Here is a 15,081-nt window from a genome sequence, read left to right as displayed (position 1 = left end):
CAAACTATAAGGGCTATCTGGGGGGGTTGGGCAGGCTGGAAGCAGCCCATCTGCCACAACTGCCACTCTTTAAGGTGAATAAGGAAACAGGATTTGGCCCCAGATACTATCTGGGGCCAAATGATTGGCCAAATGCTTCTACATATGGAAAGGAAGCTGAGAGGGCTAAACAGAGTCCAGGACTTCATTAGCTGCTAAGTCTTGCCAGAACAAAGACTTCCTCCTTCTCTTCCTGGTCAGGCTCCACTACCATCACAGGATGTGAGAGGCCCCCCTGCTTGTCTCCTGGCTCTAATTGCAATTCCTGTTCATTAACTTTACAGCAGAGATCTAAGCAGGCTTCTTGAACTTAATAGCTGCTCTTTATGAGATACGAATACAATTGTGACTACCTCAGATGTGGTCTCTATTCCTTTCTGTGGTCTCTATTCTTTTCCCCAGATGCTATCTGGGGCCAAATCCTGTTTCCTTATTCACCTTAAAGAGTGGCAGGTATGGCAGATGGGCTGCTTCCGGCCATGCCGAACCCCCCACTCCTCAGCAATCACCACTGGGGATGAGGGTACAGTTTTTGAGCCTTCATTCACTTTTGGAGGCCATAAATCACTTGTTGTGACATTTCTTGTTTCTTGCTTGTTGATATGGCAAGAGATATTTCCATTTCATGGCAAATAGATTCCATTTCATGGCAAATAGATGGAGAAACAATGGAAACAATGAGAGACTTATTTGGGGGGTTTCAAAATCACTTCAGATGGTGACTGCATCCATAACATTAAAAGACGCTTGCTCCTTGGAAGGAAAGCTGTGACCAAACTAGACAGCATGTTAAAAAGCAGAGTCATTACTTTGCCAACAAAGGATCATCTAGTCAAAGCTATGGTTTTTCCAGTGGTCATGTATGGATGTGAGAGTTGGACTATAAAGAAAGGTGAACACCAAAGAATTGATGCTTTTGAACTGTGCTGTTGTAGAAGACTCTTGAGAGTCCCTTGGACTGCAAGGAGATCCAACCAGTCCATCCTTAAGCAAATCAGTCCTGAATATTCATTGGAAGGACTGAAGCTGAAGCTGAAGCTCCGATGCTTTGGCCACCTGATGCAAAGAACTGACTCATTGGAAAAGACCCTGATGCTGGGAAAGATTAAAGGCGGGAGGAGAAGGGGATGGCAGAGGATGAGATGATTGGATGGCATTACCGACTCGATGGACATGAGTTTGAGTAAGCTCTGGGACTTGGTGATGGGCAGGGAACCCTGGTGTGCTGTGGTCCATGGTGTCACAGTGAGTCAGACACGACTGAGAGACTGAATTGAACTAAACTGATTTCCATTTCATACCTTCTAAACTGAAAGTATTCATTCCTTTTTTGAAAGTAACAAATTGAATTGTCTATTAGGAAGGCCTTAGCCCACAGAAACACATAAAGTTGTGTTTATTCTTCCTAGAATTACAGAGGGTTTGGTATTTAGGAACCCAAAGGCCTTTGTCCCCCTGGGGGTGGAGGTGGCAGTTCCCCTGACCGTCCCCACACCCCTGCCCTGCATACACATTCACCCAAATATACTCAGCAAGTATGGACCAAGGACAAACTTCACTTCTTGTCACTTTCTTGCTAAAAAAGAATAGTCTAGGACTCCACTAGAATATAATACATATGAAATGATTTGAACATATAACGGCAGTTTGTACTGTTGACCTGGTACAAATAGGCCACCAGATACTTCTCCAGCAAAGATGGGTTAATTCGGAATCAGGAAAGAATTACAGTTCTTCAGGGTCTGCAACCATGGTGAGTCACATGTAAGTCCCCATACAGCAAGGGAAGGAGAATACTTCTACATATGGAAAGGAAGCTGAGAGGGCTAGAGTAAACAGAGTCCAGGACTTCATTAGCTGCTGAGTCTTGCCAGAACAAAGACTTCTCCTTCTCTTCTTGGTCAGGCTCCACTATCGTCACAGGATGTGAGAGCTCCCCCTGCTGGTCTTCTGGTTCTAATTGCAATTCCTGTTTGTTAACTTCACAGCAGAGATCTAAGAGGGCTTCTTGAATTTGATAGCTGCTCTATATGAGATATGAATACAATTGTGACTACCTCAGATGTGGTCTCTATTCCTTACTGACTCTGTTTATTGTATTGTGCAGTGGTGAGGACACGAATGAGCGACTTCACTTTCACTTTTCACTTTCATGCATTGGAGAAGGCAATGGCAACCCACTCCAGTGTTCTTGCCTGGAGAATCCCAGGGATGGGGGAGCCTTGTGGGCTGCCGTCTATGGGGTCGCACAGAGTTGGACATGACTAAAGTGACTTAGCAGCAGCAGAGGAGTGGGAATAAAGAAAGATTTTAAAGGTCTGAAAAGGCCTTCACTATGCAGTCTTGCTGAAATTTCAAATATAGTAACAATAATAAACAGAATCATCATCACCCCCATCATCATAAGAGCTAATAATTATTAAGCCCCTATTCAATGCCACTCATTGTGCCAAGTAGCTCATGTTCTCCTCCCAGACCTATAAGTTAGATGATATTATCACACCCATTTCAGGACATCACCAGAGTTAAAGCCAATTATTCCAACTTGCACCTCCCCCCTTATCACCAAAGAAGAGGAAAAATGTTTGGTACATTTTTGTTTTTATTTTGGAGGCACTGTCTTTCACATTTAAGTATGCTCCTCTGACCCAGTCACTGAGTAGCCCAAATGACTGTCAGTTCTGAGGGAGGCCCAGGGCAAGAGGCCACTCTGCAACCAGTCCAAGTTGCCATAGAAGCTGCTCAACTGTGTGAGGGGTATGATCCAGAAGATCTGATGTTGCCTGAAGTGACTGTGGCAAATAAGAATGTTGCATGGGGCATCAGAGGAGCCAGGAAAGGAGAATTACAACACAGGATCCTAAGAGTTTAGAGCAACACTATATACCCTCTTCTGGAGATAGCTGTTCAGGTAACTTTTCTTTTGAGAAGTAGCATCAAAGTTGTTACATGGTCTTACTGGAAATCAAATGCTTAACTTTGGGACATCAAGTGACCACACAATCTGAACTTCTCCTCATGAACTGAAAGTGAAACTGTTAGTCATTCGGTCGTGTCGGACTCTTTGTGACCCCATGGACTGTAGCCCACCAGGCTCCTCTGCCCATGGAGTTTTCCAGGGAACAATGCTAGAGTGAGTTGCCATTTCCTACTCCAGAGGATCTTCCCGACCCAGGGATCAAACCTGCATCTCTGGCATTGCAGGCAGTTTATTTACCATCTGAGCCACCTGATGTTGAATAATCATATTGTGTATCCTTAAGAGGAAAAAAAAAAAAAGACTGGATTCAAGCAGACATAAGTAGGATGTATGAGCAGGTAGCTCAGGTTTCTATGGCAGCAACTTTTGCCTCATTTTCTCCTCTCTCTGTCTACACCTACAGCTTCATGTTGAGTTCTTTATAACTAGTTAACTAAAGAAGAAAAACTAGTGCGTGTTTCATGATGACATTGCACAAAATGCTGAAATTAATTGGAAGTGAACCACTATAGCGTTACAACCCCAATTAGGATTGTTCTTGAAAGAAAATGATGAAGGGAATCCTTCCAAGGGGCAGAACTTCAAGCATTATACATGGTCATCTTCTCAATCAGTCCGACTTTAAACCAAATGAATTCTGATTGATTTATCCTTACAGTTGAGGCTCAAGGAGCTCCCCTCCATGGGGCAGGAAGTGCAGCTTTTAGCTAGGAAGATAGAACCAGCCCTGGAGATGAGACACAGTCAGTTTCCAGAATACAAGTCTGGGTAAGAAGCAAGCTGAGAGTTCTCTGCACCAGCAAACAGGGCACACAGAAAGACTCCCATTGTCCTTGAGGTTGTAAAGAAACTTACATACTATAAGAGAAGGCAGATTCTATACAAATAAATGATATGTAAATAAGATAATTTCAGACTGCGGGGCTTTCTATGAAAGAAACAAAATAGAAATCAAAATATGTGGGCAAATAGACTGAAATCAAAAGCAACAAAAATAGCTGCTATTTGAATGTTTAGTAAATTTCAGACATAGTTCCAAGCCCTTTGAATATGTTAACTCATTTAATCATCCCAAAATCTTATGAGAAAATAAATTAATGTCATTGTAATATGAGGAAACTGAAGAATAAGAAACTGGAGTGTCTTGTCCAAGGACACAGGTCACTGGTGGAGGCACCTGCCTGGTTTCAGAGGCAGATTAGTGTCGAGGTTCCCACAGCATCCCGATTTCTGATGCCAGTTTGTTTTCTAAAAGTAATTGTTTTTTTAAATTATAATTCCCCATTTCTATTTAAGGTCACATAACTTGGTCCATGCTTCCTGATATCAAAAGAGTGCTGTCAATATTTTATGAATAAAAGAGCAATTTCTACTTTCAGTAGATTGAAACCTGTGTGGAGAACAAGGCTCTTCTCTTTACCATATTACTGTTAGTGTTTGGGGACTTTCTTTCGATCACGGGTTGAAGGACAAAAAATTGTAGGTAGAAATACTTAAGGCACCTGCTTAATCTGAAGCTGAAACTAAATGACAGGGTTGGATATTGAAAGCAGAGGTTGATCACAAGAATACTACTTTATTCTGGACATGATCATGGATTTATCTGTAAGATTCTCTTTGCTTTCAAGACCCATCTCAATTGCCAAACCCCTGGGAGACTAATGGCATAGATGATGTTCCATCAATAGCCCCCTGTATAACCTACCCTTCCCTTTGAAGAGCTCTTACTCCACCCTTATTAGCATTTCTCAGCAGGTAGGGTTACCTTTTAAGGCAGACAGACAGACCCTGGTCGCACAGAATGACAGGCAGGAGATTAGAGTACAGATGGGTATAACCACAGAACTCCCTTGGCCTCAAGTGATGGGAGCCACACTCTTGTAGCATTAGAGAGAAGGGGCTTGGATATCTTGGATAGATATTTATGACTCTTCTTGTTTACTGACAAAGAGAGCTAACTTTGCCTGGAAATCATAAAGCAAGAACAGAAGTTGTAGATTTTTTTTCTTCTTCTTTTTCTTCCTGGAACTGTCAAAGAAAAGAACCAGACACTTGCACAGAATTGCTCATTTTCCAATCTTTTCAATTTGCAAACTTCTGAGAACTTTCTCAGTAACCTACTAACCACTACTTCTTCCTTTTGTGCTTACTTCCCTCTGTTCCTTTTTTTACCCCTCACACCATATGTAAAGCAGTCCTGTCCTAGTTGAAGGGCTGAACAAATAATAGTTGTTAAACATTAATTATTCATCAGTAGAGAAGAGGGAACTTCCTTCAGTCTAAGGGAGAGAGAGAGAAGAATTTACAATTGTCAGGGAGGGTAATTTGCAAATATGATTTCATCTATTAAAAGGACAGTACAGGGAGGAAATTAAAATGCCAAAGGGATCTGTGAAAGGCTATTGCATTGTAAGTTATAATCCTTGATATGAATGTGTTTTTATTCATGAACAAGTCACTGCTTTTGGTTTGCGTATTAAGAGTATGTCCCCCTGTAAGTGCATAGCACAGGCTAAAGTGGATGCTTTAATATATATTCCACCATACTTGCTTTTGGAAAAAGGAAGCTGTTCTCTAGATGGAATAACCCAAAGATTATGGTTCTTTTAGGGCTTCCCAGGGGGTGTTAGTGGTAAAAAAAAAAAACAAAAAAAAAAACCACCTGCCAATGCAGGAGACGTAAGAACTGAGAGTTTGATCCCTCAGTCACAAAGATCTCCTGGAGGAAGGCATGGCAACCCACTCCAGTATTTTTGCCTGGAGAATCCCATGGACAGAGGAACCTGGCAGGCTACAGTCCATCGGTTCATAAAGAGTCGGATATGACTGAAGCAACTTAGCATGCGTATGGTTCTTTTAAAGAGTAACCTTAGTCCATGATTCTGAAATTGTCCCTTGCTGTTAGGTTGTTTGCAGTTAGGAATCCCTGGCTTTAATTATTTCTGTCTGGAATCTAATTTTCAGATTTTTGAGCATCATGACACTACTCTGCTTAAAGAATGCAACTCAAGAAGTGGCTTGTCCTCTGTATTACACATGGGTATTTCTTCTCCTCAGGCCAGGTTTTGGTTTCATGTTTAGAGAATTTAGAGAAGTTTCAGCAGATGTCCTGTCTCTTTACACATGGCTAGAAGAGACATTTTCATAAATGAATATATCTTTATATTCTACTAGATAACTTTGGCATATTAAAATACCATGGGCAAAAGTATAAGGCAAAAGACACACGATGAATATCTACATCATACATAATAAAGGATTACTATCTATCATTAGTTCATGGGGCCTCCCAGGGGGCTCTAGCGGTAAAGAATCCACATGAAAGTAATCACATGGTTCACTAGAAAAAGAAGATTTCAATTTCTAGAAAGAAATATAAAAATATTATCACAAACTCACTATTGGTTTAAAAAAATAGAATACCCCAAACACATGAAATGATATTCAACTATGTTAATGACTAAATAAACTGTAAGCAATCAAATATAACTTCTACTTTCATATATGTTAAAAAAAAATACACTATCCAAAGTTGGAACTCATGTACATTTCTGGTAAATAAAATATAAATTTGTATTGAATTAAGAACTTTAATATTATTTATACTCTTTTTCTTAATAAGAATGTATTGTGAAAAAATAATCAGAGATGCAGACAGAAGTCATTACATTTGAAAATTTTTATAAGAGTAGAAAAAAAAATCAAATATCCAAAATGGAAGAGTGGTCATTAGAGTATACCTATATGGTGCAATACTATATAACTATTAAACTCATGTTTTAGAAGAGCATAAAAAAATGTTGAAATATGTTAAGTACTGAAGGAAAATGATATCAGAGAGAAACTTGGATCTTCAGGAAAAGTTAATAATATTGAAGTGGCAAATATCTGTATAAAAATAGAAGATTACAATTTTCTACCTATTTAGAATATGTGTGGCTTCTTAAAACATAAATTACAACCATCACTTATGTGATTTTTTACATGTATGTAAATACAGTACCTGTAACGAATATACCACAAAGAATTCAAGAGCCAGAGATATAAAGATATCTATATGGTTTCAAACTTTCTACATTTTATATGGAGAAGTTGAAAACTAATTTCAAGTAGATCAGGAAAGATTAAGAATGTGTATTGTAATCTCTAGATCAGCCTCCAAAAATAATGCAGACATATAGCTAAAAAGATGATAAAATTACCATATTTAACATACTAAAATAAGATACTAAAAATATACAAATAATTCAAAAGAGGGAAAGGGGGAAATAAAGGAACAAAAAACAGTAGAGAAAAATTAGAAACAAAAATAAAATTAATAAATCCAACTATAACAATAATTGTATGAAATATTAGTGGTCTAAACACTAATTAAAGGAAAGAGATTATCTGAATAATTTAAAAAATAAGGCCCAACTATACATTGCTTACAAGAAACACACTTGGAATATAAAGATACAAATAGATCAAAACTATACGGATAGAAAAACATATATTATTCAAACAATCATCATAAGAGAATTGGAGCGGTTACACTAATATTGGATAAAATAGACCTCAAGACAGATTATTATTAGAGATAAAATAGAATTTCATAATGATAAAAGAGATAATTTCAGGAAGCCATAATTATTAATGTGTATAGAGGCTGAAACTCCAATTCTTTGGCCACCTCATGCGAAGAGTTGATTCATTGGAAAAGACCCTGATGCTGGGAGGGATTGGGGGCAGGAGGAAAAGGGGACGACAGAGGATGAGATGGCTGGATGGCATCACTGACTCGATGGACATGAGTCTGGGTGAACCCTGGGAGTTGGTGATGGACAGGGAGGCCTGGCGTGCTGCGATTCATGGGGTTGCAAAGAGTCGGACACGACTGAGCGACTGAACTGAACTGAACTGATACATCTAGTATGAGAGCCTCAAAATACGTGATGCAAAAATTCATGGTAAAAATAGAAAAATTGGTAAATCCACAATGGTAGTAGGAAATTTTAGCACTCTTTTCTCAACTCTTGAAAGAACATTAGACAAAAACTCAATAAAGATGCAGAAAATTTGAATACCACTCTGAACTTCCTCAACTTAATTGATATTTATAGGAGACTTCAAAGTTGCAGAATATATATTATTTTCAAGTGTACCGGGTATATTCACCTAGATAGACTATCTACTGGGTCATAAAACAAGTCCCAATAGGTCTGAAATGATTGAAATACTAGAATGTTCTCCAATAACAGTGCAATTAAATTAGAAATCAGTATCGAAACCGTGTACAAACCGCTGTGTCCTTGTCTTTTTAAAGTAAAAGGCTGACACAAGAGTTAATGACCAGGGAAAGGGAAACTGGGAAAAATTAGACTATAAATCCACCAAATAGCAGAATCGTGAACTCCCAGTTCCCTGAAAAATATAGATAAAGGCCTGACAAGCATTCTTAAGTTGTTTTTACAGGAAGCAGATACCCTTCAGATGAAAACTGCTGACCACAAGAACATAGACTGATTGAAACCAGAGGGTTGATGATGCTTGAAACTTCACCTTGATGCCAACCAATCCAAGAATGGTCCATGAACTGATCATGCCCTGCTCCTTGAGCACTAACTCCCCCTCACTATAGGGTGGCTCACACAACCTTGAGGGCATTAGCCCACTGTGGCCCCTTTTGCCTCTCAAAGCAATAAAAGCTACCCTTTTCTACTTCACCCAAAACTCGGTCTCTGTATTTCTGTTTGGCACCAGTGAACAGGGGCCAAGTTTCAGCAACGCTAGGACTAGTCAGGCGTGAAGAAAGAAACAAGATAATTGGCCAAAGGTAAACAAAGGCCCGGAAGAACTGTCCTATATAAAGTGATTTAAATCACCTCTTTACTGCACTCTTCATTTCAGGATGCCCACACTCCTCTCCAAGTGTGTGTTTCTGCCTAGCTTCTGACTTAAATCAAGTGCTTCTCTGAGTGCTCTCCCATGCATTCTGCTGTGTCTAATGATAAACTTTGTGCCTGTTTTTACAGTTCTCACCTCCTTGAAACAGTGTTGCTTTCAAGCCAGGCAAAGAATCAGAATCACTTTGTTTCTAGCCTCAAGTCCATGGAGGTCTAGTGGTTAGGTTAGTGGTTTTCATCCAGACTCAGTTCAGTTCAGTTCAGTCACTCAGTCATGTCTGACTCTTTGCGACCCCATGAATCACAGCACGCCAGGCCTCCTTGTCCGTCACCAACTCCCGGAGTTCACCCAAACTCATGTCCATTGAGTCAGTGATGCCATCCAGCCATCTCATCCTCTGTCGTCCCCTTCTCCTCCTGCCCCTAATCCCTCCCAGAATCAGAGTCTTTTCCAATGAGTCAACTCTTCGCATGAGGTGGCCAAAGTATTGGAGTTTCAGCTTTAGCATCAGTCCTTCCAATGAACACCCAGATGATCACCTTTAGAATGGACTGGTTGGATCTCCTTGCAGTCCCAGGGACTCTCAAGAGTCTTCTCCAACACCACAGTTCAAAGGCATTAATTCTTTGGCACTCAGCTTTCTTTATAGTCCAACTCTCACATCCATACATTACTACTGGAAAAACCACAGCCTTGACTAGACGGACCTTTGTTGACAAAGTAATGTCTCTGCTTTTTAATATGCTGTCTAGGTTGGTCATAGCTTTTCTTCTAAGAAGTAAGCATCTTTAAATGTCATGGCTACAGTCACCATCTACAGTGATTTTGGAGCCCAAGAAAATAAACTCTGCCACTGTTTCTACTCTTTCCCCATCTATTTGCCATGAAGTGATGGGACCAGATGCCTTGATCTTAGTTTTCTGAATGTTGAGCTTTAAGCCAACTTTTTAACTCTCTTCTTTCACTTTCATCAAGAGGCTCTTCAGTTCTTCTTCCCTTTCTGCCATAAGGGTGGTGCCATCTGTATATCTGAGTTTGTTGATATTTCTCCCAGCAACCTTGATTCCAGCTTGTGCTTCATCCAGCCCAGCATTTCTAATGATGTACTCTGCATGTATGTTAAATAAGCAGGGTGACAATATACAGCCTTGACATATTCCTTCTCCTATTTGGAACCTGTCTGTTGTTCCATGTCTGGTTCTAACTGTTGCTTCCTCACCTGCATACAGATTTCTCAAAAGGCAGGTCAGGTGGTCTGGTATTCCCATCTCTTGAAGAATTTTCCACAGTTTATTGTGATCTACACAGTCAAAGGCTTTGGTGTAGTCAATAAAGCAGAAATAGATGTTTTCTGGAACTCTCTTGCTTTTTCCATGATCCAATGGATGTTGGCAATTTGATCTCTGGTTCCTCTACCTTTTCTAAAACCAGCTTGAGTATCTGGAAGTCCATGGTTCACATATTGTTGAAGTTTGGCTTGGAAAATTTTGAGCATTACTTTACAAGCGTGTGAGATGAGTGCAATTGTGTGGTAGTTTGACCATTCTTTAGCATTGCCTTTCTTTGGGATTGGAATGAAAACTGATCTTTTCCAGTGCTGTGGCCACTGCTAAGTTTTCCAAATTTGCTGGCATATTGAGTGCAGCACTTTCACAGCATCATTTTTAGGATTTGAAATAGCTCAGCTGGAATTCCATCACCTCCACTACCTTTGTTCAAAGTGATACTTCCTGAGGCCCACTTGACTTCACATTCCAGGATGTCTGGCTCTAGGTGAGTGATCATACCATCGTGATTATCTGGGTCATGAAGATCTTTTTTTGTACAGTTCTTCTGTATATTCTTGCCACCTCTTCTTAGTATCTTTTGCTTCTGTTAGGTCCATACCATTTCTGTCCTTTATTGTGCCCATCTTTGCATGAAATGTTCCCTTGCTATCTCTAATTTTCTTGAAGAGATCTCTAGTCTTTCCCATTCTATTGTTTCCCCTATTTCTTTGCACTGATCACTGAGGAAGGCTTTCTTCTCTCCTTTCTATTCTTTGGAACTCTGCATTCAAATGGGTGTATCTTTCCTTTTCTCCTTTGCTTCTCTTCTTTCCACAGCTATTTTTAAGGCCTCCTCTGACTTTTCTGCATTTTTTGCATTTCTTTTTCTTAGGGATGGTCTTGATCCCTGTTTCCTGTTAATGTCACGTACTCTGTCCATAATTCATCAGGCACTCTATCTATCAGATCTAGTCCCTTAAATCTATTTCTCACTTCCACTGTATAATTGTAAGGGATTTGATTTAGGTGATACCTGAATGGTCTAGTGGTTTTCCCTACTTTCTTCAATTTCAGTCTGAATTTGGCAATTTGGCAATGATCTGAGCCACAGTCAGCTCCTGGTCTTGTTTTTGCTGACTGTTTAGAGCTTCTCCATTTTTGGCTGCAAAGAATATAATCAGTCTGATTTCAGTGTTGACCGTCTGGTGATCTCCATGTGTAGAGTCTTCTCTTGTGTTGTTGGAAGATGCTATCTGCTATGACCAGTTTGTTCTCTTGGCAAAACCCTATTAGCCTTTGCCCTGCTTCATTCTTGTTCCAAGGCCAAATTTGCCAGTTATTCCAGGTGTTTCTTGACTTCCTACTTTTGCATTCCAGCCCGCTATAATGAAGAGGACGTCTTTTTTGGGTGTTAGTTCTAGAAGGTCTTGTAGGTCTTCATTGAACTGTTCAGCTTCTTCAGCATTACTGGTGGGGGCATAGACTTGGATTACCGTGATATTGAATGGTTTGCCTTGGAAATGAACAGAGATCATTCTGTTGCTTTTGAGATTGCATCCAAGTACTGCATTTTGGACTGTTCTGTTGACTATGATGGCTACTCCATTTCTTCTAAGGGATTCCTGCCCGAAGTAGTAGATATAATGGTCGTCTGAGTTAAATTCACCCATTCCAGTCCATTTTAGTTCACTGATTCCTAAAATGTCGATGTTCACTCTTGCCATCTCCTGTTTGACCACTTCTAATTTACTTTGATTCATGGACCTAGCATTCCAGGTTCCTATGCAGTATTGTTCTTTATAGCATTGGACTTTACTTCCATCACCAGTCACATCCACAAGTGGGTGTTGCTTTTGCTTTGACTGTCTCTTCATTCTTTCTGGAGTTATTTCTCCACTGATCTCCAGTAGCATATTGGGCACCTACAGACCTGGGGAGTTCCTCTTTCAGTGTCCTATCCTTTTGTCTTTTCATATTGTTCATGGGGTTCTCAAGGCAAGAATACTGAGGTGGTTTGCCATTCCCTTCTCCAGTGGACCACATTTTGTCAAAACTCTCCACCATGACCTGTCTGTCTAGGGTGGCCTTACACGGCATGGCTCATAGTTTCATGGAGTTAGACAAGGTGTGGTCCATGTGATTAGATTGGTTAGTTTTCTGTGATTGTGGTTTTCAGTCTGTCTGCCCTTTGATGAAGAAGGATAAAAGGCTTATGGAAGCTTCTTGATGGGAGAGACTGACTGAGGGGAAAATGGGTCTTATTTTGATGGATGGGGCCATGCTCAGTAAATCTTTAATTCAATTTTCTATTTATGGGTGGAGCTGTGTTCCCTCCCTGTTATTTACCTGGGGCCAAACTATGGTGGAGGTAATGAAGATGATGGTGACCTCCTTCAAGAGATCCCATGCATGTACTTCTACACTCAGTGTCCCAACCCTGCAGCAGGCCACCACTGATTCATGCCTCCACTGGAGACTCCCGGACAGTCACAGACAAGTCTAGGTCAGTCTCTTGTGGGGTCATTGCTCCTTTATCCTGGGTACTGGTGCACACAAGGTTCTGTTTGTGCTCTCCAAGAGTCTATTTCCCAGTCCTGTGTAAGTTCTGGCAGCTCTACGGTGGGGTTAATGGTGACCTCCTCCAAGAGGGCTTATGCCATACCCAAGTATGCTGCACCGAGAGCCCCCATCCCTGTGGCAGTCCACTGATGACCTGTACCTCCACATGAGATGTTCAGACACAGTTCTGTCTCAGTCTCTGTGGGGTCCTTAGAGCACACTCCTTAGAGCAACCAAAATTAAAGATGGAAAATGCCAAGTATTGGCAAGGATGTCAAGCAACTGTAACTATCAAGCACTGCTTATGGGGGGTTAAAATGGTACAGCCATTTTGGAAAAGAGTGTTGCACCCTCCTAAAATGTTAAGCATCAATCTACTATGTGATCCTGCAATTACACTCCAAAGTGTTTACAAAGAAGCAGTGGAAACATATGTCCATACAAAGAACTGTACATGAATTTTCATAACAAAGGAAACAATCCAAACGTCCATTAAGAGGTCAATAGATAATCAAAAGTGGTATATCTGGATAATGGAATATTTACTCAGCAATAAAATATATACACTATGAATACATGAAACAATGTGAATGAATCTCAAATTCTTTCTGCTTGGTAAAGGAAGCCAGGCACAAAAGAGTGTGTACTCTCTGATTCTATCTGTAAAAACCTTAGAGAGTACACTGCAATCTACAGTGACAGAAAGCATATCAGTAATTATATAACATAAAGGTGGAGGGAAAGATCTATTGCTTAGGAAATAAGGAAACTCTGGAGGTGATGGAGATATTTGGGATCTTGATTGTGGTAGTGGTTTCATCAATGCATATATTTATCAAAATTCATCAAATTCTACTCTTTAAATAGGTGCAACTTATTGTGCATAAATTATTCAATTATTTACAAATAAAATTAATGTAAAGAAAGAAATTATAATAACGTCTTTAATCCTAATGCCTCAACTGTTACCTTTTGACCAGAAGTGAAAGTGTTAATTACTCAGTGGTGTCCTACTCTTTGTAACCCCATAGACTGTAGCCCGCTAGGCCCCTCTGTCCATGGGATTCTTAGGCAAGAATACTGAAGTGTATAGCCATTCCCTTCTCCAGAAGACCTTCCCAGCCCAAGGTTTGAAATTGGGTCACCTGCATTGCAGGCAGATTCTTTACCAACTAGTTGGAAACAAAATTTCCTCATGAATCTTCTCCCAAATATTCCTTAGACTCTCCCTGACTACTTACAGATACTCTATCTGCCTTCCACTTGAAGACTTGTATAAGGGGAGGAAGGTCTTCCATATACTTGGAACTATTCTATGGGCTTAGATCCCCTCTGGTGTCCCTCTTTCTGGTTGGCATTTCCTGATTCTCTTCATCTTAGATATTGCTGTCCCTGGTGCTGCTTGTACTTCTGGCTTGCATTCCCGGAGAATGACTCTTTACTATCCACGGGAAGCTACTTCAACCATGTCTTTCTCCCTCAGGAATTCTTTTCCCTATTAAGTCAATAGAGAAAACCTGGCTTTTGCCACCACTCTTAACTTAGATGGGCTTCCACATCTGGATCTAGTGGCATGTTCCCTTTTCCCTGTATACTTTTATTCATTCTGGAACTCAGAGTGGGGAGACACTTGGAGCAAAATTTAGGCTCAGACACAGACCTGGATTCCCTGCTCTCGCTAAAGGCCAGACATACATTATTATGGATTGCATATTGTACCTATTAACACAGAACAAGACATGTTAAGTCCCTCTTTCATAATAAAAATATTTATTTCCTCTTTAAGAAGGTGATCATTTTTTCTCTCAGCAAATGACTTTGATGTCAGTCAGTTTAGTTGCTCAGCTGTGTCCGACTCTTTGAGACCCCATGGACTACAGCATGCCAGGCTTCCCTATCCATCACCTACTCCTGGAGCTTACTCAGACTCATGTCCATCAAATCGGTGATGCCATCCAACCATCTTATCCTCTGTCGTCCCCTTCTTCTCTCGCTCTCAATCTTTCCCAGCATCAGGGTCTTTTCAAATGAGTCAGTTCTTCACATCAGGTGGCCCAAGTATTGGAGTTTCAGCTTCAGCATCAGTCCTTCCAATGAGTATTCAGAACTGATTTCCTTTAGGATGGACTTGTTGGATCTCCTTGAAGTCCAAAGGACTCTCAAGAGTCTTCTCCAACACCACAGTTAAAAAGCACCAATTCTTCAGTGCTCAGCTTTCCTTATAGTCCAACTCTCACATCCATACATGACTACTGGAAAAACCATAGCTTTGACTAGACAGACCTTTGTCAGCAAAGTAATGTCTCTGCTTTTTAACATGCTGTCTAGCTGGTCATAGCTTTTCTTCCA

The sequence above is a fragment of the Bubalus kerabau genome, chromosome 6, assembly GCF_029407905.1.
Source record: "Bubalus kerabau isolate K-KA32 ecotype Philippines breed swamp buffalo chromosome 6, PCC_UOA_SB_1v2, whole genome shotgun sequence".
Lineage (NCBI taxonomy): Eukaryota > Metazoa > Chordata > Mammalia > Artiodactyla > Bovidae > Bubalus > Bubalus kerabau.
Note: the sequence above shows the minus strand (reverse complement) of the source record.